The sequence below is a fragment of the Sciurus carolinensis genome, chromosome 5 (assembly GCF_902686445.1).
Source record: "Sciurus carolinensis chromosome 5, mSciCar1.2, whole genome shotgun sequence".
In the NCBI taxonomy this organism is placed as follows: Eukaryota; Metazoa; Chordata; class Mammalia; order Rodentia; family Sciuridae; genus Sciurus; species Sciurus carolinensis.
This window is the reverse complement of record NC_062217.1, coordinates 7,054,747-7,082,594: the sequence shown is the minus strand read 5'-3', so window position 1 is coordinate 7,082,594 and position 27,848 is coordinate 7,054,747.

The window sequence follows — 27,848 nt, the reverse complement described above, 5'->3', positions numbered from 1 at the left end:
TATTTTTCATAAGTTTGTTTCTTTAATACAGAATTATCTCAAAGTTATTCTAATAATCAATAACAGCAAAAATATTCTAAATAGTCTGACAATGTAGACTACAGGAAATAGTCAACACTCTTAAAATGCCAAAATTAATCATTAAGACATAGCAAGTAAAAATATTCTGTTGTGTTCAGAGTGCTAAATGTAATTTTTCAACCTAAGTGTTGTTTCTTTTTGTTCATCAGAAGAAAGAAAATGACTGATATGCTGGAAAAGCCTTCTCCTGATCTTTATTTGGACAAAGGTTTTTAAACATTGGAGGGACTAGTGATATCAGCCACCAAGGTAGGACTGCTCCAGCTAATGGATCCCTACAGCTGAAGCTAATGCCAGGGTCTAGCCACAGGCAAAATCCAAGGCTTCCAACAGCAGTAATGGTTCCAGGGGGGCTTGCGCTGAAGATGCATGGTATTACATGAGCTGTTTTTAATAAAACAACAAATATTAAGCACTTACAAAATGCTTACCCTTCACAGGAATGAGTTTAGCCTGAAGACAGACTATGATTTATTTAATGCCGTTTAACTTGTCACAATCAGATTAATATGTAGACTAAGCATGTGATATTTGCAGTCACCACTTTTTGTTCCTTTTAAGGTATATAATACTTCAAGGTTTTGATAAAATACACGTAGTAGCCATTCAATTTCTTAAAATATTTCTTTTAATTCAGAGAACATTTATCATATGCAATTGTGACTATCTAAATACAGCTGTGAAAATCACATTGTCTTTTAAAGGTTCATTCAGCGTAGGCTTCTATTTGAAGTCTCTGCATCTTCAGAGACCTAGTTTTCAGGTGACTTTAAGCCAGAGAACACTCCTTTCGTTCAATGTTCAGTCTTTAATTTTCACGAAATATTTTGCCTCTTCCACACTCAATTTATTTTTTGGTGAGAAAGGAAGAGAAAGCAGCAATTTGCTTGTTTCCATTGTGTTCTAATATTGCCGGTTAATTTACTTGCGTGTTGTGATCTTTTTTACAACCAATTGGGAAAATAATCTTAGGTATCAAGTTTGTCATCTTAACATTCAAATCGTTGGTATTACAAATTTAATCATATAAATATATCAACCAACTTTCAACAAAGAATCAAGGAGAACCATGCATATTTTTCAAAGGACTTAATGCAAAATAGAGGCATTATTTTAAAAGTGGTCTCATGCAGGTGAGTATAATTCCTTGAGCCTTTTGTTTTCCAAAGGAGCTGGTGAAGACACCACTTTGACTTTTTAGTAAACAATCAACCATGGCGACCTTTGCTCCGATGTAGGGTTCTAGCTAATCCCCTTCCACCATGTGTTCCACTACTCCACCTATCTTGGCTGGTGCCTCTACACTAACAAATTTAGTGAGAAATTTCATTAGTAATCAAAAAGTACTTTTAAGTCCTATACCTAGTTTGTCAAGTATTTAAATATATTCAGTGGCTACCAAATTAGCTGCTGTGTATTTGTGGCATACGACCAAATATAGTTATTAGTCTTGCAAATAATGTGGATATGTTAAGAAGACATTGTCAATGTATTTAATGTTTTCTGAATGTAATACCAATACATATTTGTGTATCACATAAACAAAAGAGGAACAGGACTTAAATCTTTGTTATATGCAAGAAATAATCAGGTAACATGGGGAAATTGAGCCTTCGCATTTGAGAATGCAGACATTCCTTAGCTGCAAACCGCACAAGTTGGTACTTCAGGAATTTAGGAGGATTATCAGGAATACTTCTTATTCATTTTGTCGCTGCAATTTTTCAGAAGCATCTTGGCTTAATAATGAAGATATTTTGATTTGAATGTTCATAAATATAATGGGTTTGTTTAGATTTGTTATATTTTATGTATTAGTTGAAAGGAAAATGGGTGTAATGTGTTTGGAATTCAGTTATCTTATTGTGAGGTAAAAGTTTTACTTTAGATCCTTTCAATTTCTTTCTAAATTTTAGAATGAATAGAATATAAACATCTTGGTTTCTTTTTAGTAACTCCATGAAAGGAACTTTCTTTCCTGGAGATGAATTAGACCAATTGACATTTGACAATGATAATATCACTCAATTTTTAACATAAAATATAGAAATTTTGGATAGTCCAAAAATCATTAAGTGACTTAATCATTGATTTGCTGTTTTTATTAAATAGAGCAAAGGTCACACTGCCTTATTTACATGGAAGCTTGTGGAGCTGAGGACCTTCTAACCACACAGAGGAGGTAGCTGCAAAGCTATCTTACAGGAAGCAGGCTGATGTGATTATGAAATACGCCTCAATGTTTTCTGAAATTGTAAGGCATCCATGACACCATCTTGCCTATGCCATTAGTCTGTCATCTCAATATACTTGCAAATGTGACATTTCATCAGTTATAGGTAAACAATGGCTCTTCATGTGCTCATTTTATAAATGAGGAAATGAAGACACACTTCCACATGCATGTGTCCAGACTGCACTGATTCTGAGTGACTAGGGTGTGACAACCAAAGCCTGTCCTAATCTAAAGTGACACCATTTCACTGAAGGCAACGTGAGATCCCATACCTGCTGCACTTCCTATGGCATGTGCTATTTAAAATTACTGATTTCACCCAACAAAGAAGGACAAGCATGGTGCTTTTGTTCCCTAAGCTCTTCAAGTTGCTGCTTTTAGTCTAGGTACTCATCTCTCAACTCCGACAGAGTGGCTGTGAGGAATTACTTGTCAGGACCCAGTGGTAATTTGGAAGGTCAAACCTCTCCTCACACCAGGCAGATACAAAGCTGGGGGAGCCACCGAGTTTACATTAAGTCCTTTTAGTAGACTTGGTTCTTATTTCTGAAGATGTGAAGACTAGCACATCCAAAAAAATGTCTGAATTTTTCACTAATGTTTGATAGTTGGTCTGTTTCCTGTGTAGATCATGTCTACCAAGAGCCTGCTATTTTCTGAACGATTCCAACAATGATCCTTAGCCATTTGCCCTTATGATTTTAAGAAATCACACACAGAAGACATTCTCTTAGATGTAGACTGCTAGAAAGAAGGAAAAAATTTTAAAAATTTCACTCAAATTGTGGGTATTCATATATATGTCCATGTCTAATGTGTGAATGAAAAGAGATATCTGATGAGTAGGTTAAGTGGGGAATATTTGATATTTAAGAAACATTCAATATTTAATATACTTGTTATAAGGGTATTCAATACATTCAACAGACATGTATATAAAATATGTGCATATCCATATATATATCTCCTGTGTTATATATATGTGTGTGTGTATATACACATATGTAGTCTTGTCCTTTTTTGGACAAATTTTTCTCAAATTTTTATTAAAGAGGACAATATATACCTGAAATACACATTTTGAATAGAAAAGGAGACTAAAGTTATTCTCCAAGCATATACTTCATGACTTTTCTTCATTTATTGATGGAGTTAGAGATTCAAATATATAAATTCTAGAGGAACGTTTATGTTCTATCTTTTTGGTGTGAGGGAACATGGCAGGATCCTGATGGTCACATTTCATTTTTGTAGAATCCCCTACTCAGCAAACCCTACCTTTTTCAATGACTCAGTGTCGCTGGACTCAGTGGACTGATGGTATGGAGGGGATCTGGGTTCTAGAGGCATTTCAGAGACCCGCTTCATGGGCAACTGTAGAACATAATGACTGCTGTGTTCACAGAATTGATATTCAAGAGAGGAGGTGCATTTATGGCTTTTAGGAGAGTTTTACTAATATTAGACTGCGAGAGAATTCAGCCCAAGAGAGTAGAATGTTGTCATCAGGAAACACAGGCAGCCTTGATCTAAATGAGATCCAAAACATCCCACATTCCTGAAGCCAATGCATATGTTCATGTTTTTTTTTTGTATAATGTATTTTATGTTTCAACACCTTCTGCAAACATTCATGCAAGCTGCATACATTGATCTCATTTTCCTTGCTGATTATGTGTCCTCTTGGTAGGAAGTCAGACCCTCAGGGAGATACTTGTTTTTCATGAGGCTACATCATATTGAAACAGCTAAGGCTAGGATTCACATCAGAGCAAGTCAGCAGCACAGGAAGGCTTGGGAGTAAAGGCGAAGCATGCAGCAGATCAGGGCATGCTCTCTGTGGGTCTCATGGCTTCAATTCATCCTGCTGGCACGATGTCCTGCTTATGATTAAGTTAAATAAATGTATTTTGGGCTGATTGGATAGACATTCACTAAAGTCATGGAGAATGAGAAAATGGGTGAATACATGAATATATCTCCTTTCTTGTGAATCTAACCTGGAAACAAGTATTTTGCTGCATAAGAAAAAAAAGACATGGAAATGAGGATCATCCTAAAGGAGCAAAGTCACCGAAGGCTGTCCTGGTTTCACATGTGAGAGGCACAGAACACAACTGTTCTTCTGGTCATTTAACCTATTATCCATTTCCATGAAGGTCCTGTCAACAAGCTAGCAAAGTACAACCGTTCTTATATTCATACGCAAGATGATCAGAGTGCCTGTCTTGAGATACATTCTAGTAAGCATTTTTATCAAAGACTTCTAAGAAATAGTTGGTACTTTACTTATAAGATAAACAGTGTTATTAAATTACTTGAAAAAAATATAAGCCTATAAGAGTGATATTTGAAATGACCTTTATGAATTAGAAATATTCCACGGCAGAATTAATGAAACAAAATATTAGAAAAAAATTTAAATGGGCCATATTTGGAATTGGCAAAAACATTCCCAATCATAATCTAACATGGAAAAGAATTGGCTAGAAGTATAAAATCCCCATGCCATCAAATGTTCTATGAGCCACTAAAATGATGCAGCTATGACAATAAGCAAAATCTGATGGATTATAGTAAGAAGGGAAATGATATGGAAGAGCTCAGCAGTACCCCATATTCTCTTGTTAGAGGGTGTTTGCTGTGGGCATCGAGGATGAGAAAGGAAGCTCTGAAACCACACCCAGGACTTGAGCCCCCTTCCAACCTCACTGACGCGTGCTCTTGGCCTCACTTAAGTAGTCCAAGCCTTGGTTTCCTCTTGCACATGATAGGTGAATATATTAGTACCTCTAATGAATGTTTATCAAAAGTTTTATTATTTACTCCCAATAAAAATAAAAATACTTATCATGGTGCTTATGTTCAAAATATATTAAATTTCCATATTTTTTTAAAGCAAAAAGAAAATAAATAGCAGACTAAACTTTACATTTTCATTAGAGGACTTGTGAATATTTAATCTTAGAACAAATAATAAAAACAGGGTTTTTTTTCAAGACTATAATGCACTTTCTTTCTTCACGTCTATACCAGAAAATATAACAAATGATCTTAATATTAATCAAGGCAATTTGGTATTGAACATACAAAATATATTTTGGTGGTCAGGCTGGTGATACTTGTAGAAATGTCATATTAAATTTTCAGAATGTTTTATAGTGTAGAAATTAAAATTTAGTATTTCAAAAAAATAATATAACAATGGTGATAAAAATAGTTATATCCAATGCTGGTAAAACCATGACTACATTTTAGGGACTATTTTAAAGGGCTTTATGTATGTTTTCTGAAAGACAAAATGCTGATCTAAATGGTCTCTATCCTGAGTTCATAACTCAGTTCACAAACTGCAATTCTGAGTTTCCTGAGGGTTTCATACAGTTCCAAATAAAACTAAAGAAAATTTAATATGACTATTGGAAAATAATGAAATATGCTTTCAGATAGAGAAGCATAATAAGACAAGACAGGGAAATGCAGGATTCAGGGGAAATTACTAGTTCAGAGCAGGCAACGCTGCATGGAATTTAAGGCCTTAGAAGTGCAGATCATTTCCTTCAGGTGCGGTCTTCTGGTAACTTGCAGGGCCGCCTTCAAGGACTAACTAGTTCAATATGAAACAGGATGGTTCTGAGCTGGAGTAATGGTTAACACATTTCTTATTTCTAGCTTGGACTCTTCTTTATTAGAAGATCAATAAAACATTTAAAATAAGCATATTTTTGAGTCATTTCCTAAACTCTGTATTTTAAGAATGTCTAAGATTTTTTTTTTTAATTAGTTGATTTGGGGCATACATTACATAGAAAATTAATCACCCGTCTTCTTATAACTATGGTAATAGTCACTCCAGCTTCAAGCTGTTTTTCTCCAGAAATAAGATACAAAGAAGAAAGATTCCTGAAGCCCAGAAACTCATTGCGATTGAAAGTCAAATGCCTCTTTAAGTCTTCACTTGAACCCGTATTTTCCTGTGGTTGTTCATTAAAATGACAAATACAGAATTAGTCACTCCATTTCTGAGAAGCAAAATGTTTCTCATCCTTATTATGACATTCAGAATGGAGTAAGGAAATGTTGATATGGTAAAGAAAAAGAATAGCTCTTATTATTGAGGGCAACACAGTCATCATCGCGGATGCCTCTTTGGCTAGAATATTAGATAAGAAATCGCTTTTAGTACCTCTTGACTGTAAGCTTTTCATATGCTGGATTGGGAGGAAAGGAGACAGAGGTAAATAAGGAAAAGGAGGAAAGACAGAAACAGGAACCAAAAAAGAAAGAAAAAATACACAACAAACAGGTTGAGACAAGAATTCACCTAATGGACCTCACAGGCACGACACAGAATCTGTTTCCAGCCAGATGCCATGTTTTGGGAAATGGATTCTGAAATCATTTCAGTGCTTTTCGGTGTCTTCCTTTCATTAATTCTTAACCATCTGTCTCTGTTAGAGCAGGGTGATGCACAGACTCAGATGAATGCCTCAGAGAAATTCAAATCGCTCTCTGCATTATTTTTGTCAGCCGCATTCTGAAGTGGGATCATGATTCCCATTATCTTCTTGTTTCTCTGACTAATGGGATTCTGGATTCTAAAGTTTCATTTTGTGTATGGAGGCAAGCATGACGAAGTTTCTGTATTGATGATTTGCTTTCATGTGTCCTTCAGGGCTCTGGAGAACTATGTGTGCTTCTCTTGACCCTAAGACTCACTTTGCCCTACTGTGAACAAGGACCTGACTGGAGCTATTTACTTCTGTCATTGCTTTCTTCTTTGGTGGTATCGTATGAATATATGGTGTCTTCAAATAACTCATGCGTGAGACGATGCAAGAAACTTCGGACACAAAATGATCAAATCATGCGACTTCTAACCTAACAGGGATTAACCAGGTGGTAACTGTCAGCAGGTAGGATATGTCTGGAGGAGGTAGATCATTAGGGGCATCCCTTTGGGGTTTATAATTTGTCCCTTGAATGTGAGTTTCCTCTCTGCTTCCTGATTTCCATTTCCTGAGCAGCTCTCCTCTTCCACATCCATCTGCCATGAAATTCTGCATCACCTTGGGCCCAGAACAATGGAGTTGGCCATCTTCAAACTGAGAACTTTGAAACTGTGAGCAACAAATAAACGTTTCCTCTTCTATGGTGCTAGAGTCAGGTCTTTTGGTTACAATAATGAAAAAGTTGACTAAAACATTTGGTAGGCTCAGAGACTGAAAATGATACTGACCTTCATCCTCGATAAACAGTTGTTCAGGCAGAAATGTAGTTGCATGTAGTGTAGCACATATTTTATTCACAGACCTGAGAACAACTTCCTTCCACAATATGACCAAAGAGGTGATGAATTGGTGGTGTCACTACTTGAGAAAATGTTCATAAGGAGCACAGAAAACATGCACATGTATCTTACTTAAACATAAAACACACTTACAAAAATAAATGTTTATTAAATTTGACTAATTCCACAAAGAGAACTCTTTTATCATTCCAGTTATTTCATAAAGCTATGTTTTTCAGACTTTTATATGTGAAAACATTCCCGGTGCATTCGGTTAAAATACAAACACTGTGTTAATAGTTTAGGGGTGAGGTCATGGAGTCTCCATCTCTAACAAGCTCCTTGGTGACACTGAAGCTACTGTTTCCCAGAAGTATTTTCAGTAGTAATAGGGTAGAGGACTTACATGCATTATGAACCGTTTTGATTTCAAGGTTTCTCTTTTCTAAAGTTGTCCTTCAATGCCCTATAATGTTTCTAGGCAAAAAAGGAATTGCTTGTAGTGAAAGGTATCAACCGACCAGGAACCTGATTCACGCTGACCTTGCCTTCATTTCATGCTGCCATGCAGTTTCCTTTGAAGGTGACCCTCCAAGGACCTGTTGCTGCTTTCCCTTATGGCCTGATAGTCTTGATGGCCTAATGCTGCAATGGGTTCCTTCCATGGCTACCAGCTCTGTTCTCCTGCACAGAGTAGCTTTCAAGGTTAAATGGGTGGAAAAGGCCTTCGACCTTAACCAGAGAGGGTTTCTCCTTGGCCCTACATTTCTCTCCCACCTGTGCACAACCTGGAGTACTTAGTACCTTCTTTGGGCCAGGTCTTCAGTTCAGGATGAATAAAATCTTCTAACACTGTTAGAATTGCACACTGGCTCTGTGCCTCCCAGGACCCAGCCATGCTTACAGTGTGGCCTGCTGCTGGGTCAGTAGGAATGTCATGGCCTGCATTTGGATAACAACAAAATCCATTCAACTGACCCTCTCACTGAACAGATTTTAATTTTTGTTCAGTTAAAAAAAAAACATATATATATATATATATCTTTCCATTTTTGAAGCTTAACTTACATGTTAGTGTGAATGATGATTTGTTCAAGTTGTATTTGAACTCTAGTTGCTGTAATACTTTTTTAGGAGTTACAGTCAATTAACAAGGTGAAATTGTCAATAAATGGACATTATATTCTTACTTTGCGCCTTGTCACTTCAAAAGCTAAAGGGTTTATTGTCCTAAGTATTTTCCCAGTAGGCTATTCGAGCTGATGTTTTGTTTATCTGCTCTCACTGTAAGTTGAGAGTGGATGTTGAATTATAAAAATCTTTCTTTAATTTGAACTGAATGAGCACATTAAATAAAAGAAAAAAAAATAACAAAGCCAACACAACAATAATACCACAAGGAAGACTGCATAATTTTACCTTAGGAAAGAAAGATTCAGTTTGATAGACTCGATGAGAAAGATTTATAATACAGCAAAATTATTATCAAAATGCATATTTTACAGTAGGATTTTCATTAGACACTATTATGGACATTTTTAACTACCTTAGAAGCGTTCAAACCTCTATTTAAAAAAAAGAAAGTGAAGTATAACGAAAATGTCCTCTCAGTAGGCACATTTCTTAATGTTCTTTCAAAAACAAAGCACTGTGAAAAAATACAAGCAGTCTTTATTGTATATCCACTGATCATTAAATCATTTATGCTGTCAGAAGGAACCTGCCAAGGGGGTTAGTTGGGCTGAATGGAGGCCAGAATTTCCCTTTGTTACTAGTGCTTACTACTATTTATCTTTCAAAGTTTAATCAAGAAATTTATTTTATCTGAAGGAATCTATTAACCGCATACTCACCAGGCACAGTACTGCCCTTGCACACCCAGGTACACACATGGAATTCAGTGTTCAGAGGGGAAATAAAACTTTCATTGATGATGACCCTTTTAACACTACTTCTGAATCAGAGAAGTTCTAACAATGAATTAAAAAAAGACTAGGGACATGTGAATAATCTTGGTGGTGCGATGTTTGTAAGAAGAACAATATCAGAAGTAGCGATGCACATGGAATTTCAGTGCAGAGAACGTTAGACTCTTTTTCATCAGAATGAACAAGGGTTAATCGTAGGGAGAAAACAGGCATGGACCCCAGCTGTATCGATGACAGATGGGGCCTGTGCTAGGAAGGCCCACAGCTGCGATCAATTCCAGCCGTCCCTGCGACTCACAGGCTTAGGCACATAGTAAAGACCGGATAAAAGGATTCTGAAATGTGTGGTTCCCTCTGATCATTAATCTGCTTGTTTAGTCATGAAGAGTTTGATATTTTACTACTGGTTTTTCACATACCTTCTCTTAACTTCTTGCAAACATAGGGGAAAAGTTAAGCGAATACAAAAAGAGTATTTTAGTTTTTATATTTTCTCAGAGGAATGTTGCCAAATTCAACTAGTCAACTCTTTTATACTCTGCTTAGTTTGTGTCTAAACAGATTTACTAACTACTATCAGATATGGCAAATTTACATTGATGACTATTTCATTTTCTTGAATTGTAATGATTTTCATCTCAAATAACCCAGAGTCTCTTCTTCTTTTTCTTCTTTAAGAGTCCATTGAGTCAAAAAGTTGACATATTTTTTTTCCACATTTCATGGATATTGTAAGATACATCTGACAAAAGGAGGGGAAACAATTATATTTTTAATTTAAAAATATAAATGTTTTAAGACATACAGAAATATTCAGAAGAAAGGGGGGAAAGGAAGGGAATTAATTGTGTGATGAATTATGAAATTATTGGAAATTGTTGGAAATTATGAAAGGAAGAGTAATTAATGCAATCACAAAGTTGAAACTTAATGAATTTTGACTCAATTAAAGACAGGTTGGAAAGCCTGGTGGAGTCCCTGGGGAGAGTAAACATGGGGGCTGGGAGCCGAGCAGATACTGGGAAGATTGTTTGGGATTTGTTTCTAAGATGAAATTAGGCCAAAACACACTCAAATACACCTTTTTTTTTTTTTTTTTTTACAGTGCATTTTGATTCATTGTACACAAATGGGGTACATCATTTCATTTCTGTGGTTGTGCACGATGTAGATTCATACCATTCATGTAATCATACATGTTCATAGGGTCATGGTGTCTGTCTCATTCCACCATTTTTCATACACCCTCCCTCCCTCTTCCCTCTACATAATCTAAAGTTCCTCCATTCTTCTCTCACCCCCCAAATCCCCCACCCCTATTATATATCATCATGCACTTATCAGGAAAAATATTCAGCTTTTGGATTTGGGGGATTGACTTATTTCACTTAGCATGATATTCTTCAGTTCCATCCATTTCTCTGCAAATGCCATAATATTCTTCTTCTTTATGGCTGAATAATATTCCATTGTATATATATATACCCACAGTTTCTTTATCCATTCATCTGTTGAAGGGCATCTAAGAAGCTTTTTCTCAGCAAAGGACACAATCAATAATGTGAAAAGAAAGCCTACAGAGTTGGAGAAAATCTTTTCCACATGCACTTCAGGTAGAGCACTCATCTCCAAAATTTATAAAGAACTTGCCAAACTTTACACCAAACATATAAAGAACCTAATCATAAATGGGCCAAGGAACTGGACAGACACTTTACAGAAGACATACAGGTGATCAATAAATATATGAAAAAGTGTTCAACATCTCTAGTAATTAGAGAAATGCAAATTAAAACAACTCTAAGATTTCATCTTACTCCAATTAGAATGGCTATTATCAAGAACACAAACAATAATAGCTGCTGGTGAAGATGTGGGGGAAAAGACACACTTTAACATTGCTGGTGGAGTTGCAAATTAGTGCACTCTAGAAAGCAGTGTGGAGAATCCTCAGAAAAATTGGAATGGACCCACCTTTTGACCCAGTTATCCCACTCCTGGGTTTATATCCAAAGTACTTAAAATTAGCAAACTACAGAAAAGCAGCCATATCAATGTTTATAGCAGCTCAATTCAAATACGTTTTCATTTCTTTAGTTTTATTCCTCTCTTCTTTATATTCCACTCCCAGAATCAAATGTTGCAAAACTGGTCTCTTCTGTTACTATCAAAATTGGAAGGAAAATATAACCCTGAGAAAGTCTAGGAAGGGAACATTCAGGGGAGAGCCATGGTGGCCCGGGACGGTGAGAAGGTCCAGGGAGGAGGTAGCAATGCCTTAGGTTGAAGGCCTTAAAGCTTGATTTTAAAAAACTTTTAAAGAGTGCCAAAAATGTAAGAATTAGGGTAAAAGCATAGTAGCATATTTCTTAAATAATTGAAAAAAAAAAAAAACACAGTTGATTAGAAGACAGAACCAGCTTGGAAGATAACCACGCAGCTTCACGCTCTGACATAATCTGAGGAAGAGGTCTCAGAGCCCTTCCTGACTTTATTGTGATCGGCTTTTTAGGCTGGAGTTTATAGTGCAGAGCGTAGGAGAGCCACACTAAGGGAGGGTCTAAGAACTGGAGGTAGAAGGTTGGGAGGAGGAGGAGAAGCGGATGTCAGGGGCAAGAGGAACGCAATGCCTGATTCCAAACAGAAGTTCCAGAAGAGTGGAAATGCTCAAGGACATTATCACAACTGTGTAAACATATTATTTGGGAAACTGGTTGGATTTGTAAAAATTAAAAAAAAAATAGTAAGGAAACAAACTTCTAATTTATATGTGGTTTATAGACTAGTGAATGCTTTTTCTTTCCAATTAGAGAGGAAATAATTTAGATGTAAGTGTCTTTAATAATAAAAGGCCTAGTGAGAGTTGCTTTTCTTGATCAAGATTAGACTCAATGGAAAGACTTAGTGTAGAATTGAAGAGAGTATCAACAGCTACTGTAATGTTATCATGCGCACTTCAAACGTTCAAAATTAAGGGAAACGCTTCATGATTAAGAGAATATCAAATGCTTAAATAAATGCAGCCTAGTATTACTGTTTTTCCCACCAGGTCTCTTCAGTATTGCCTGAGTTCCTCCTCAGCCTTCCAGGGTCTCTTGTGGCTGCTGGCTCATGTTTTGTTTTATTTTTGTTTTATATAGGAAGAGCTCATGGATTATGTCCTTTGAATTATTTTTTCAGGAAAGATTCTGAAATCCTTACGTTCGATTTTTTTAAAAGCACAGAAAATGTCAAGTTGTAGATTTTTTAAAAAATCACAATGCAATATCACTATGGATATGATTCACTTTTGTTGTGAATTCATTTTTAATACTCACATCGTTATGGGAATGAGATCTTTGGAAAATAAAATTATACAGCTTTTATAATCCTCATGTTTTAATAGAATACTTTGGGGTACCTGAAATTATCTCCTGGGTTTCATTTAAGAACACCGATTATAGAGGTTGAAATATAATCAGATATAAAGACAATGAAAGTTAAAGATATAAACTGATGATCCCAGGATGGTTGCTTAACAGGTGAAATATTCTGTAAAACACATGGCAGGCACTTTCTCTATGCTATCATTAATTCATTAATACCAAATTTCTTCTACTGAAACAGAGATCAGTAGAAGAGCTCCCAGCTTTGACGAATAAAACCTCACTAGGAAATGCCTCACTCCCCAAGGGAAATGAAACAACTCCGAGGGATGAGGTGCATTTCACTAATGCAGTCTTCTGTTCACGCCAGGCCACAGCTGTGTGTGCTCTTTTAGTCCCCATGTGAGCAAAGTCTTCAAATCTAAGTTGGGGAATAACAAAAATTGTCTCCTAGGATTTTGTTCTTCAAAATGTGGTTCCTGGCCCTCCCAATCAGGAGGCTCTGGAAGCATGACAGAAATTGGACTCTCAGTCTCCTCCCTACACCTATCGTATTGGAGTGTGCATTTTTAAATGATCCCCTGATAAAAATGCTGTAATCCCTGTGACTAGGGAGGCGGAGGCAGAAGTTGGAGGCCAGCCTCGGCAACTTAGTAAGGTCCTAAGCAACTTAGTGAGAACCTGTCTCAAAATAAAAAGGACTGGGATAGGGCTCAGTGGTTAAGCATCCCGGGGTTCAATCCCCAGTGCCCAAAAAAATCTGCAGAAAAGCACTATTTTGTGGACATCTATTTGAATCATTCTACCTTGAGACAGCGCTGCATTAAATATATCCTGAAACTAGGAAATATGTTATTGCGTGAGTTCAGTAGAAGCAGCAGCTCAGTGGTCTAGTGCTTACCAGCATTATGAAGCCCTGGTGTGATTCCAAATCTCGCACACACAAACACACACACATACAGGCCCCAACGTTGTTCACAGGTATGCACATGTGGGCATTCATATATGATTTCTTTGTTACAGGGACATGTGCAACACTTTCCTCAAAATGACTTCCTAAACTTCACAATAGCATAGCCCCCTTCATAAAACTTGGAGTTTTAATATCAAAGAACCAATTATCTCGTCTTGGTAATGAGATCTGTATTTAGTGTTTCTTGTTTTCTTGTCTTGTAGAAATCGAATGCATTCATGATCAGTTCTTAATTCTTTGATATATCTCATGACAACCAAGGTGAGGACATTATTAGGGTATATGTGTAAGAAAAGAAGAAAATCTTATAGCAAATACAAAGAAAATCATAGGAGAAAAATTTTCAACTGCATCCCCCTAGACTTGATTAAAATTGGACATATTAAACATCAGTGATGAGAGAATTAATTGCCATTGCTGTGGGTGTTATTAATCCAATACTGTAACCAGGCAAATATTTGCTCAGCCACATGACTTCATTTTAATTGAAAAAGACCATAATGAGACAGAGTTGTTCTATTCAGTTGAAAGAGAAACAAACAAAAATTAGTAGGGAATTGTGATAATAATTGTACTGAAAATATCACTCACTTGAAAGATGTATTTCCTTTCCATTGTTGTTAGTAGAACCAGAATAACAGTAAAATTTTTTTCATTAAAAGTAAATCACAGCTTACATTTCATGTTAATCAATGAATTATAGAAGTATTTGTATTATAATGTAATGTGGCTATTTTTCCCCAAGTTACTGTAATTGATTAATGTAAGCATACAATATCATTTGCCACTATTATATGGATTACTTGGGAGTCAAATACAGCAACAATTAAGTTATTGACTAGATGATTAAAGCAAACCTAAACGATCAAGTGGCTTTAGTTGACAAGATAAATCTTCAACTAAGATAAAAATTTCACCACAAGATGAAGAGAGTTAATTCAACAATTCAAAAGCAATTATTGATTTCCTTTTGATGCCAAACACTGCAATCAGCACTGACTCTAAAATGGTCTGTCAGGCTCTGTCCTGAAGGAATTCACGATCTCTCACCTATTCTGCCATCATGTTTGTTGCTTCTTGAAGGTTCTTCACCATCAATGTCACCTTTAAGAAAATGTCATTAGGTGTTGTATGTGATTAATAAAGAATAAATGCAAAGAAGTCAAAAAATAAAATTTCATTTTAGTTGATTTACTGAACTTGTCAATCTAGGAATCTGTAATGGGTGTCAAGGTTAAGGATTGTGGAGCGGGACTCAGAGTCAATCTGGGGAAGCACTATCCTCCAAGTTGGTTAAACAGACAGTCACAGTCATCGAGAGCCCTACGGTGTGATTTCATTTACCTGATTTAGAATTTTGTGCTTGTTTGCACTGAATTGTTTTGATTGGATGCTTTGCTAGTCCAGTGTTTTACTGGAATAAGTGGTGAGTACTCTCTACTAATGCATGCAGTTTTGTTCCTTTTATAAACACGCTTCCTGCATTGTTTCTTCCTCCAGAAGCAAGTCCTCCTGTATCTTTCTCCACTCAGTGATTTTCTAACAACTTGGGAAATGGTTTCTTTATTGCAAACTAAAACTCACTGATAAAAGATTGAGAGCTGTCACAAAATTGCTGTCAGTGTTAACTCCTCTCAATAAGTTATTAGTCCTTGCTTTCCTACACGGAACTCTGGTATGAATATTGGAGTTCTTCATTTACCCATCAAATCTCATGTGCATTGTACCCAGGTAGAAGGTAGAGACTTTTTTTATTATTATTATTACAATATAGGAAACTGTTTGAACTCTTCTTTTCTGCAAATGTACTTGAAAAAAGATTATTCAAGATTTGACGAAGTTGGACGATCAAGTATATTTTTTTTTTTAAACTACTCTTCCATAGTATTTAGTTAGCTATCAGTTAAGAATTGGCTAGGTGAAATTAAAATAGTATTCAGGTAATCTAGGAGAAATCCACAAACAATGCTGATGTCATGTATATTTACCTAGTAATTTTCTCCAGTTTACTGTATAGGCGAGGCAAACTCTTAATGTTATTTAATCCATTCTAAATAAATCTGAATGGTGGAAGTCAGGTCATAAAGATCAATGCCGAATAGTTCCAGAATTTTCACTCAATGTGTTTAAAGAGAAGCACTTTATTCAACTTGGAAGCAATAACATTAATTTTCTTTGAGCATTCCTATTTATTTTTATGTCAATTGCATACAATTCTTCCTCAAGTCTTCCTTACTGATAGAAATAGTTCAAGGAATCTGTATGTTCAAGTAAGTATGGGATCTTTGAAAGCAAACTTCACGCTTGCTCCCTGCATAGAACTGGGGTTTGGTGCAGTGATGCAGAGTTTGCTCTATGGCTCCTAGGGGTCTCAGGTTTACCCAGGAATCCGTCATTTGCTGAGCGAAGGGAACAGAAAGTGGAACAAAAGGAATGAGACTAGCAATCCATTCCAGAGCCCTGTGACATGGAGTTGGGATCATAAAGCTTCTTGACAATACTGTACTGTTTTAGGAAAGAATTTTATGCAGCCCAACCACCTTCTCATTTGTAACGTTCCACCTCTCTAAGATCAGGCAGGTTACCAGGTCACAATCCTGTGACAACTGAATAAATTTTGTAACCAACTGGGGAACAGTTCACTTTTGGTTGATCCCTTAGTGGACCGTCTCCATTTATGGTAAAAAATGGAGGACAATAAATTATTTTGATTTAATCGTTATGGGTTTAAAGTGTACAATTTATTGTATTTTTTTAGATCCATAGAATAACTTTTCTTGATTCTACTTAAATCTCTTCCCAAAGGAAAAGAAATTTAGTAAGAGTTGGAAGTGGACATTGGCCCTGGAGAGAGACTTCTGTTTTCTAGGATGTTAGCATTATGCCAGATTCTGCTAACCTGGGTGGTCATTTTTAATGTGGACATTTTTCGAAGGAAGTAGACCGAAACCACTAAACATATTTGCTCCATGAGCTAAACCACAATAAAACAGAGGTCTCCTGTGTATAGCTTTCCTCGCCCTTTGAATATGGCTCATTCTTATTTTATTTCCATAAGAAACAAATACCCCTTAGAAAGTTTCCCTTTGAAGTTTAAATACAGTTGTGTAGGTGTCTGAATACCTGTGTATCCAAAACACAATTACACGCAAGTATCTGATTAAATGGTGACATGACCATTTCGTGGGGTCAGAGAAGCCTCTGCTGAATTGAAGGCTGGCAGGCCTCCAGACTCCATGTGCGTGATCATTCCTCACCTGCCCGTGTAAACGTGAATGCATGAAACCATAGAAAATTTGAAGTGTTCAAAATGAGTAATGTTCAAATCCCCCCTCCCCAAAGATAATGTTATTCTAGATGTCTATTTGAAAATAAGGGTTGAGTTGTTATGGCTTTCTTCCAATTGTAACTGTTCAACATCATTCATAGATTTCACTTAATCTTTCTGGCATTTTCTTCCACTGAAGTTAGCCTTGGTGTCTGACCAAAGTGGAAAGAAGCTTGGATGGGTAGGCTGGAACCTCACAGGTCACATGGAGAGTTGGGCCAGGGGAAGTTGCTCGTCGGAGATTATAACCAAAGCGCAGCAGACCACAGGACTGCCCTGCCGTGAGCTCATTCTTGATGGTTGTATTGTGCCATGCAAGGAAGACAACCCTTCTCTACATCCCCCATTTTGCTCAGCTGTAAGAGAGTGTGGCTTTCTCACATTTAGCCACTGTGAACATCAACAATGCTATATTTTTTCCATGTAACATTGAGAAGTAAACAGAAGAATTTCAAATGCCTGGGCAACTAGATGGTTAGATGGTTTCATTTTACTTTGGTGGATGTTTCTCAGACATTTCTCTCTCTCTCTCTCTCTCTCTGAATGTGCGTATACCTGCCCTAGATATAGATGGCTTTCACTTCTCAAAACACAGATGATAAAGTTTAGTTCAGCATAATCACCCAAAATGCATGCACTGTCTTGGTGTATAAGCTATGAGCTCAATATAAAGGTCATACCACCATATTGTGTGAGATTGCATAAAGACCCTCTCAGCTGTCCTAGTAGAAAAACACTGGTCCTGTTCCCGGAGGGTGCACAGCAGGGAGGTTGCTCTCAATCTGCACTGTGATGGGCAAGAAGAGAGAAACGTTCCACTTACAGGATCAGGTACACGAATTTTCCCAAACACAGACCAAGGTGAGAGATATCCAAGAATTTCAAAACCTAGATATAAATCTAACCCAATGCATATAGAAATTGTGAGCATTGTCATGCTTAAAATGAAAATAGGTATTTTTTGTTTTATGGATTAACATAAATATTACTTAAATAACTATAATAAAAACATATTGCAGTTTTTAAAGATGGAATTTTATTTGAGTAGTTGTTGGATGCCTACACCTTTACAAATCCATGTGTGTATATGCCCATTCCTGATGTTAAGAAATGAAATATGTTTCTATCACTTTATGTTAAAATAAATGTGGAAGGGAAAGTCAACGAACTGGAAAGATCAATTTTAAAGTAATAATATGTTCTGCAAAACAAATAACTAAACTGTAAATCAAATAACAAAACCCCCAAATTGATTTATTTGGTCAGAACAAAAACTATACTTTTCTTCTTTGGTTTTCATCTAGCTCAGGATGGTCAATTTGCACCCAACCATGATATCTATAACTGCATTGTAATTGGTGATTCTACATGGAAAATAAAGCGAAGGACCGCATCAATTCCTGATCAATAGAAAGTGCTTCTGTTGTTAGTGAACACACTTACCTTTCAGACACTCGGAGCTGCTCGAGCTGACGTTGCAATTATCAGTGATGATGGCCAATCGACCTGCTCTCTGCCCGCATCACATTGTGGTGGTTCTCAGAATCTTGCAATGCATCTCGCCTTTGCTGGAGATGGCAGAATGGAATGGCTTTAAGTCATTCACATAGACGCTGGCCATTATCTACATGCTAGTACCACTCAAAGAAGCATTTAGAGCAATTATTATAGTCATGTGAGCTTTTGCAAAATCAAGTTTTTTTTCTTTTTTATAATCAGTCCATAGGCATTGAAACGTAAACATCAAAACAGCCATAAATATCACCCAATAACTGTTCCTCTCATCCACCTTACCCCAAATCTGTCCCACACTTAACGGGTTACAACTACAGCTCAGTAATCCAGGGAAATAAATGTTGGAGAAGAGCAATGGAATAGTCTTAATAGTTCCACTTATTGAGAGTAGCACTACTTCTCCCTAAATTAAGTGTGTAATTGGCAAGCCTTATTTATACTCTCCTAGGGATTAACTTTTATTGATCTAATTAGGATGAAACTCTGAAATGATTTGTCAGTCAACCTGATAGAGTAGCAGCTGCACACTATTCTATTCTTCAAACAAAAAGTTACATTAGTGGGTAACAATAAGGCATGATATTCTAGAACTAAGCTCTGCTCCTGAATAAAGAGTTTATAAGGTCAAAGGACAAATCTCGATGGAAGGACCTATTCAGAGCTTAAATTTTACTTTGTTATCTAGAAGATGAGAAAAGAGCCTGCCACATTTATGTCTGGCAGATGTGACATTGTATTATGAATGGTTGCTGTGCACTGCAGCAGAAAACCTCTCTTCAAAATCCTATATGGATCATTCCTTCTTTGCTTAACTGGAAAGATAAGTTTCTTTGCCTATGCAGTTGATCCTCATATCTCTCCATTTTCTTTCTTTCATTTTGATCAAAGGTACCAGAAAAACAGAAATGCCTAATAAATGTCTTTCTTCCATTTACAAGTCAATTTAGTAAATAATCGGCAGCGCTTCAACTCCTAAAACAATTAGGAAAAATGGGCAGAGATGTCTTTTCTCTAATAAAATCACTGCACACAGACTAAGGGTTTGAACATATTGACTTAGTTATTAGGCTAGGCCCAGCCAACACGTGTGGCTGCATTCAGAGATCTAACTCCATTAAGATCGCCTTACTGATTTATCCCTGAGCAATGATGAACATCCATGGACACTGGGTCAATATTTTGAAGAAGATTAGAGGATAAAGTGCTGGTCTTTCATTTTCAAGATTGCATCAATTTTGAGCCATGATTCACAGACCTTAACCCAGAATGAGTAGAGCTGAAATCCAAAGTACATGTGGGTACTGCTAAGATGATGGAATTAATTGGCTGAGGTTAAAGAAAGTTGTATGCATTTAAGCAGAATGCAAGGAAAACACTCAGCTTGTAAGCTCTTTAATGAGGACTTCTGGCATCTGAAAATCCAATATAAATATACGTTTGCTTTTATTACTTTTTGGAATATATTTTGCCATTCCTATTTCTGAGAGATATGAAATTTATTAGCAGTTAATTTGATTAAATATGAAAGCTGTCATATAACAATATGTTTATATTATTTTGCTCTTTGTGAAATAGTTTCATTTTCATTTACATGCAAAATAACTTTTTCACTAAACTCATATTGTATGTTTATGATATTTGTATGATGTAGATAATGTAAGAGCAAAAATATTTTTAGAAATTTTCTTATTGTAGTAATGCAGCTCAGACAACCTTCACTGTCTCACTGTCTCTGTTTATATACACATACATACATATGTGCATGTGTGGACATACCCATGTACGACAGGTGCTGTTACCTTTTACTTTCATTTCTTAAATTTATTGTGAAGTGTATCTTGACTCAATAGAAATTTTTATTTAAGTTATTTTTTTAATAAGTAATCTTTATTTTAGCTGTCAAAAAGATGCAAGTCCTACCATATGATCTTAGAGTTTCTAAGAGGAAAATGAAGGTCTAAAGAATAGCTGTAGTACATTGTGTGACAATTGAACGTAGTGATACAAGTGCCCGTTTCTAGCTCTATGACCTTCGTCCTCTCCTGAGCTTCTATGGGAAGAATCAATAGCGACTGTGAGGCAGCAGTAGGGCAGGTGGCTCTGCCTGGGAAGAGCCGTTCATGCAGCACAGTCAGCCTACTGGTGCCCGGAGACTGGAAGGGTGGGAACTCTGGAGGTGTTGGACCAGACGGCAAAGTTCTCCAAACTCTCCATCAACCATGACTACATTAGATACTAAGAAAGCCGAGCATGAGAGAAGCGGTCTTTGAATCAGTGGAATGGCATATTTAAATTTATTTCTTAGGATCATAAATTTGTTACCAATGTGCAACAGTGGACCAGCGTCTGGGAACTGTCAGCCCAGAAGACCATTTAGGAGGACAGAAAAGCAGTGCAGACAAGAGATAAGAAACCACAGAATATTTTTAGCTTTAGAAATGGTCTGAGACCAAAGGGAGAGATGGGATTCCAGACGCGGGTGTTTTTAATAAGCAGGTACCAGTAGTGGCCTGTAACTGGGAAGCAGGACAGTCTATGTGGAAGGAGACAGCACAGCTCACAGACGACGTGGGTGAAGAGCTGCGGTCCAGGGGCCCGCGCTCCGGAACGAGGGGCGTCTGAGACAAGGCAACCTGCAGGGGCAGTAGGATGGGGGCCGTGAAGCCAGCGTCTTCCTGCGGCCTGATACCACGTGGTGACAACAGGTGCCACCCAGGGAAGGCAAAGGAAGCGAGTGAAAATCAGAGCCATGTTAGAAAAGAGAAGCAGCCAAAGGGTGCTGTGGAATCCCAGGAGTGCCACGGCCCTCAACTGCCAGGAGGAAGGCTGAACAGAAAAACGGGGTGCTTCTAAAGTGGCTTCTAGAAGACAAGTTTCGGCAGAGCAGTGGCTCTCAACCAGGAGTGGTTCTGTGATCCACAGAGTGTTGGGAAATATTTGGAGATATTTTTGATAGGCATGTCTTGAATCAGAGAGGGAGGAGCTACTTTCATCCAGTGGGTGGCAAAGATCTTACAATGCAGCCCCCACAGCAGCGAAGATTTATCCAGCCCAAAGTTTAAGAGTGCAGAGGATGGGACACTGCTGGAGTGACTGCCCAGGTTAATTCTTAAATAAGCTGGAGAATTTGAGTTTAGAGAACTGTCAGCATTAAGAGAGACTACTCCATCAAGAGCAAGCAAACAACTCAATTGCTAACAGCAATTTTATATTCAATAGCCCATAGCATGTATGAAAAACCAGAAAAAAAAAAAAAAAAACAGATCAAAACGTTGAAATGAATAAACATTGTGTAAAACAAAGTCAAATATCACCTTTAAATTTTTCTTGGTTAATTAATATTATCAGACAAATGTATTTAGAGGAGTAGAACAAAATCTTGTGCTATAAAAGTGAGATTTGAAGTCATCTATGCACATTAGACTTAAAACAAAAATAGCAGAAATTTAGACACAAAATATTAACATTGGTAGCATAAGAGAAATTACAGCAAAAGGAAAGGGTAACTCATGAAGAATAAACTGCTGGTAATAGTTCAACTTTCACAGGTCAGAAATAAAGAACATAGTAAAAAAGGTAGGAAGGTATACAGGACAACCCAATCAATGGTGAGAAGGTACAGATGCAGGTGCACAATGGGCGTCAGCACTGACAGGTCAGTCGATAGCGGTACCTTAGTCTGACCACCCCACAGTCCAGCAGTGCCATGTCTGAGCCCTGAGCATAGGCAGGGACCTGGGTATTAGAAAAGGAGGGCAAACTAATTTTATCCACTTTTGCCTTTGCTCTCTTCCCTGCCAATCCTGGAGACCTGTTATCTCCAAGTTTCATAATCACTGTCTTAAAATACACTTCAACTTCACACATGGTTACCTAAAGCTCTATTCTAGTTCATTAAAATTGGCACCACTTTAGAGTTGATCTCATTGAAATAACATTCTATTGTAACTCATGCTAAATCATAGTTTCAAGCAAGAGATGGAAAATATGGGCAGATTTCTCCCTTTGCTGAACAATGTATTTCCTTCACATTACAGTCCTTTGTGAGGACCGTATACTTTCTATCAAGTATGCCTCAGTCTCGCCCAATCATTTTTGCCTCTTCCAAAGCTCCAAGTTTCTCTTTCTAATGCCTCCCCCTGGGCCCATGTGAATATGCATGCATAGTTTAACCAGAGCTTCTCAAAAGCGAACTTGCTTGAGAATCACCTGGAGACCTTGTTAAGGTGACAGATTCTGATTCCACAGGTGTAAGGAAGGCTGAGATACTTCATTTTTAGTAACTCCAGCCATGTTAATGATTCTGGACCAACCAGGAATCATTTTTGGAATAGCAAGGATTTAACACTTTACAGGGTATGCTGAGTCTGCTCCAGGTCTGTTACTCAAACAAATCAACAACTGAGAAAACCTGTCCAGGAATTACTGCTGAACACATTATCTGGAGAGCGTTTCTTTCTACTATTATTATTTTTTAGAGTTTAACTTGTTTGTTTATTTGCTTATTCATTTTTTTGTTTGTTTTTGGTGAAGACATGAGGACTCCATTCTCTGGGACAGCTGAATTCCAGTCATTTTCAGCCCACTGAGAATGCAGTGGCAGAAAAAGAGGAGCTAACACTACATTCTCCTTGTTTTTTATTTCCTCTCCATGGTAGGGCTGGTCAACATCCAGCAATAGTCTACAGATGCTTTCTGTCCTGTCTCAGAGTGTGTATTTTTAACCCTGGGAGAATCCTGAACCCCGAACTGTCATTGCCTCTGGGTTGACCCATCTGTACTTCTAGAACAGAGAATGTAGTTGGTTAGGCCCCTTTTCATTACTCTCCTGGGGATAAAACTGGGATGGAAGTAAAACAACTGCCTGCTTCCCTTTTGCTCAGGGCTAAAGCAGAGAGACTAATTCCAGTCTATTACTTTGGAGACATACTTAACAGTACATTTGTCCTGCAAGTGAAGGGTCCACCTTCAAATACACACCATTTTCATGATGTCATAACCCTCAGTTACCAGGAAATAAAGCCTCATAACTGGTGCCAGAATTTTGGGCCAATTTGAAAGCATCACTTTCATTATTCACCTCCCAAATTGGTTCTCCAAGGAGCAAAATATGCAGAAGTGGGTAGAAGGACTCTGGAGCACATATGCCCAGTGGCCGGCACCGATGCCAAAGAGATCGTTAAAATGGGAAAGTCATCATTTGAGTAGAAAATGTATGATGCAAATAGGATCATTACAACATTCAGAAAACAAAGGAACATGGTCTTAAGTGTTTTGAAAAATGTCATATTTTATATTACATTTACCTAAAATAGACACCTAATTCCATTTGCTTCCTTTCTTTCTACTACCTTCCCACTTACTAATCATGACTTCATTTGGTTTCACCCTTGTCTTATTTCTTTACAGTCAATCTTGATCTTATAAAAATAACACACATTCAGTCTGATTGCTTCAGTTCTTTCTATATTAACTCAATGTCTCTTGCCTTATCCCCAAATTGTTTTTCATCATTAATGAAAAATTTCAGAACAATTGCATTCAAGCATTCTCAACCAATTTTTATTGTGTCTTCTTTCTGTTGGGTAATGTTTTAACTTGGGAGAAATAGCATTAAAATATATTTTTAAAAAATGTTCCTAGGGAAGCAGATGGTATTCTGTCATATGGTATTAAATAGTTTTAAGAAAAAGCAAATATTAATGGTATAGAAGTCATGCCAAGGTCAAACTATGTCCTGCAGGAAATGAGATAGGGGACCGCATGGTCATAAGGCAAGAGATGATTTTGTGCTGAGGGAAGAGAAAGAGGAGAGAGCCCAGGTTTGCTGCTGCTCTGGAGATGGCCAAGAAGCCCAAGTGTCTGAGAGGGAGAGAGGTCAGGGCAAGCGGGGGTCAGGAAAGCTGCCAGGTCATCCTCCATCATGGGATAAGCAGAGAAAAGGAAAGATGTCCAAAATGTGAACCCAGCTGTCCTCTCTCTGAAATCAAATGCATAGAAAATGGAGACTTTGGTTACACCATATGGTTCATTACCTAAAAGGAACGTTTTGGGTTTTTGCATCAGACTCCATGATAGAGTGGGCACAGTAAGTTCCCTCCAACACCATGTTTCTTTGAGAGAGTGCACTCTGTTAATCTTCTTACAACTGGTGGCAAAAAGAAGCCATCCAGGGGAATGACCTACCCTTGAAATAGTGGCCACCAAGGTGTCCTACTCTACACCAGTTTTCTTCAGTCATTCCTAAGAACTGGTTATAGACAGATGGCATGAGACAGGGACCAAGACATTCTTTCCTTTCAAGTCACAGCTTTCGATATGAATATTACAGAAGAACTTTGGAAAGACATACAGTTTCTACCTTCTTACTCTTTCTTTTAACCTTTCAGAGGCTGGGACCTGGGGAAGGAGGAAGTGAGGTCAGAAGAGGGACAAAGTCAAGTCTTGGCAAAGACCATCTGCCATCAGAGCCAGGAGCCAAGGGAAATGAAGGGCACACCTGAAACACCCCGACTGAATTCAGATGAGGACTGATGGGCTGAGCAGACAGCTGACACATGTCTGTCTTGGTCATGACACCCCAGGGATAGGTCAGTCACAGAAACTCTCATGCTTGCCGATAAATCCTGCAAAATGGGCACCTACACTCTTGACCATAAGGCATATCTGACATTCACCCAAGCCTCACAGGAGGGGAGACGCCCCTCTCACACCTGGGACATTGGAAGTCCACAGGATAGGGTTGTGCCACGACACCCTGAAGCTTGCTGGTGGAGAGTAAAGGAAATTCCCAGATTGGTCAAGCCGAAAAAAAACTGGAACATCTTCAAATTCAAGACGCAAACTCTGCAGATAGTTGTGAAAGACGCCAATCCCTCTTTTCCAGACCCCCTACTTCTTGCACATTTGCTATGAAAGTGATGATCCTGAGATTTTGATCCAGGGTTTCCAAACCTCTGACTTTCCCATTATACCACCTGACTTCAAGGACAAACTCATTTTAAAAGTGGTGAAACTGCAGAACATTTCATCGGCTGAAGTTACACCTCTCCTTTAACAATTCAAATCTTGACATCCCTGGTAACACAAGCAATAGTAAAATAACACCAACAAGAAGCATTTACTGAGCATCTGATGCACGATGGCCCTTGGTCCTGCTTTCTGTCACCTGCCTCCCACTCAGTGTCCTTGCCCTACTCATTCTAGGTTGCTTTAGATTCCTTCAAAGTGCCAAGTTAATTTCTGCCTTAGGAACTTTGCACTTGACCAGTCTTCTTTAGCGCAAGTTATGTTCGCCATCGTGACAAAGTTCTCTTTCATCCTTCCTCTTTGAGCACAAAGGTCACCTTGTCAGGTGGTTCCTTCTGGTGCCTGGTTGATCTATGTCCCATTACTCTATGTTATACATGGTCACCCTCTAGCTGTCTGGAGTCATGTTTTATTTTTTATCTGCATGCATCAGCTGCATAAACTAAGATGTGATCTCCAGTAGAATGTGAGTATCTAGAGAGCTGTAGCCATCAGGGAAACAGGAGTCAGACCACAAAAGAATACCACCCCCATCCACTGAGATGGCTAGAACAAAGGACAGACACTAGCAGGAGCTGATGAGGATGACAGACATTGAAAACCTCAGCCCCTGCCGGAGGGAAAGCAAAGTGGTGCAGCCACTGTGAAAAACAGTCTGGCAGTTTCTCAAAATTTAACTACAAGGTGACAAAGTGACACAGCTATGTAATGATAGGCACATAACCTGGAGGAATGGAAACTCATATCCACACAAAAGCTCGTGTGTGAATGTTTGTGGCAGGAGTAGTGATAGTTGAAAAGTAGAAATGGCCCCAATGTCCACCAACCCAAGAAAAAATAAGTTGAATTTGATACCATATAGTGCAGCATGATTTTGTGATAAATATAAGTACTGCAACACACTACAATTCCTAAACCTCAAAAGCAGCCCTACTAAATGTATCATGTATTTATCTGAAGTGTCCAGAATAGGCACATCACTAGACACAGGAAGAGGATTAGTAGTTGCAAGGGCTAGAGGTGGTGGAGAAGGGTTGGAGGGAATGGCGAAGACGACTAGGAGGAATGGAGGTCCTCAGCCATAAAGAAGAATGAAATGATAGCATCTGCCACTAAATGGATGGAACTGGAGAGATCATGCTCAGTGAAATGAGCCAGTCCCCAGACACCAAAGGCCAAATGTTCTCTGTGATGTGTGGATGCTGACTTACAATAGGCCAGGGGTGGGGGGTGGAAAGAAGGGGACATTCAGCGGGTTGGACAGGGTGGAGTGGAGGGAAGGAAGAGGGAATGGGAATGGGAAAGAGAGTAGAATGACTCGGACATAATTTTCCAATGTTCATATGTGAATGCACCACCAGTGTAACTCCATATCACGTACAGCCACAAACATGGGAAGTTATACTCCATGTATATACATGTCAAAATACACTCCACTGTCCTGTATAACTAAAAGGAACAAATAAATTAAAAATAAAGAATGGAGTTTCTTTGGGTAGTGATGAAAGTGTTCTAAAATTGTCATAATGGTTCTATGGCTTTGAATATACCAAAAAAAAAAAAAAATCCAGTGTACAAGAAAGAAGTGACTTATGAGGTATATAAATTGATATAAATTAATACAATACGATAAAAAGAGGTTTGGGCTTACTTGCCAAGAGAAAGTGAACTTTATCTTTTATTCCTTTGCCCAAAAGTACAACAATTTTCTATTTCTCTACTTTATTTTAGGCTCCCTGATGTGAGTTCCTTTCAGGATGAAGCATCAGTAAAATAATCTAAAACGTAATTAGTCGAGAAGATGTTAATTAAAGCATAATTAACTACTTTCTAACATAATTTAAAAATGGTCAGTTAAATCTGGTCTTTTAATATAAAGCGAAACATAGACACATTATTTGCTTATGTCTGTTATCTCAACATCATTGCAAGATTTCGTCAAGGCGTGAAAGAACCTCTAAGATTCTATCCTGTATTTCAGCACAAACTTGCTGAGTGGAGAATCATCCCTGTCCTACAAAACACAGTCCAAGTGAGGTGATCTGCCTGAAGTCTGCTTTTCCTCCATGACATCCTGAACTGCTTTGAAACGCTGGAAGTTAA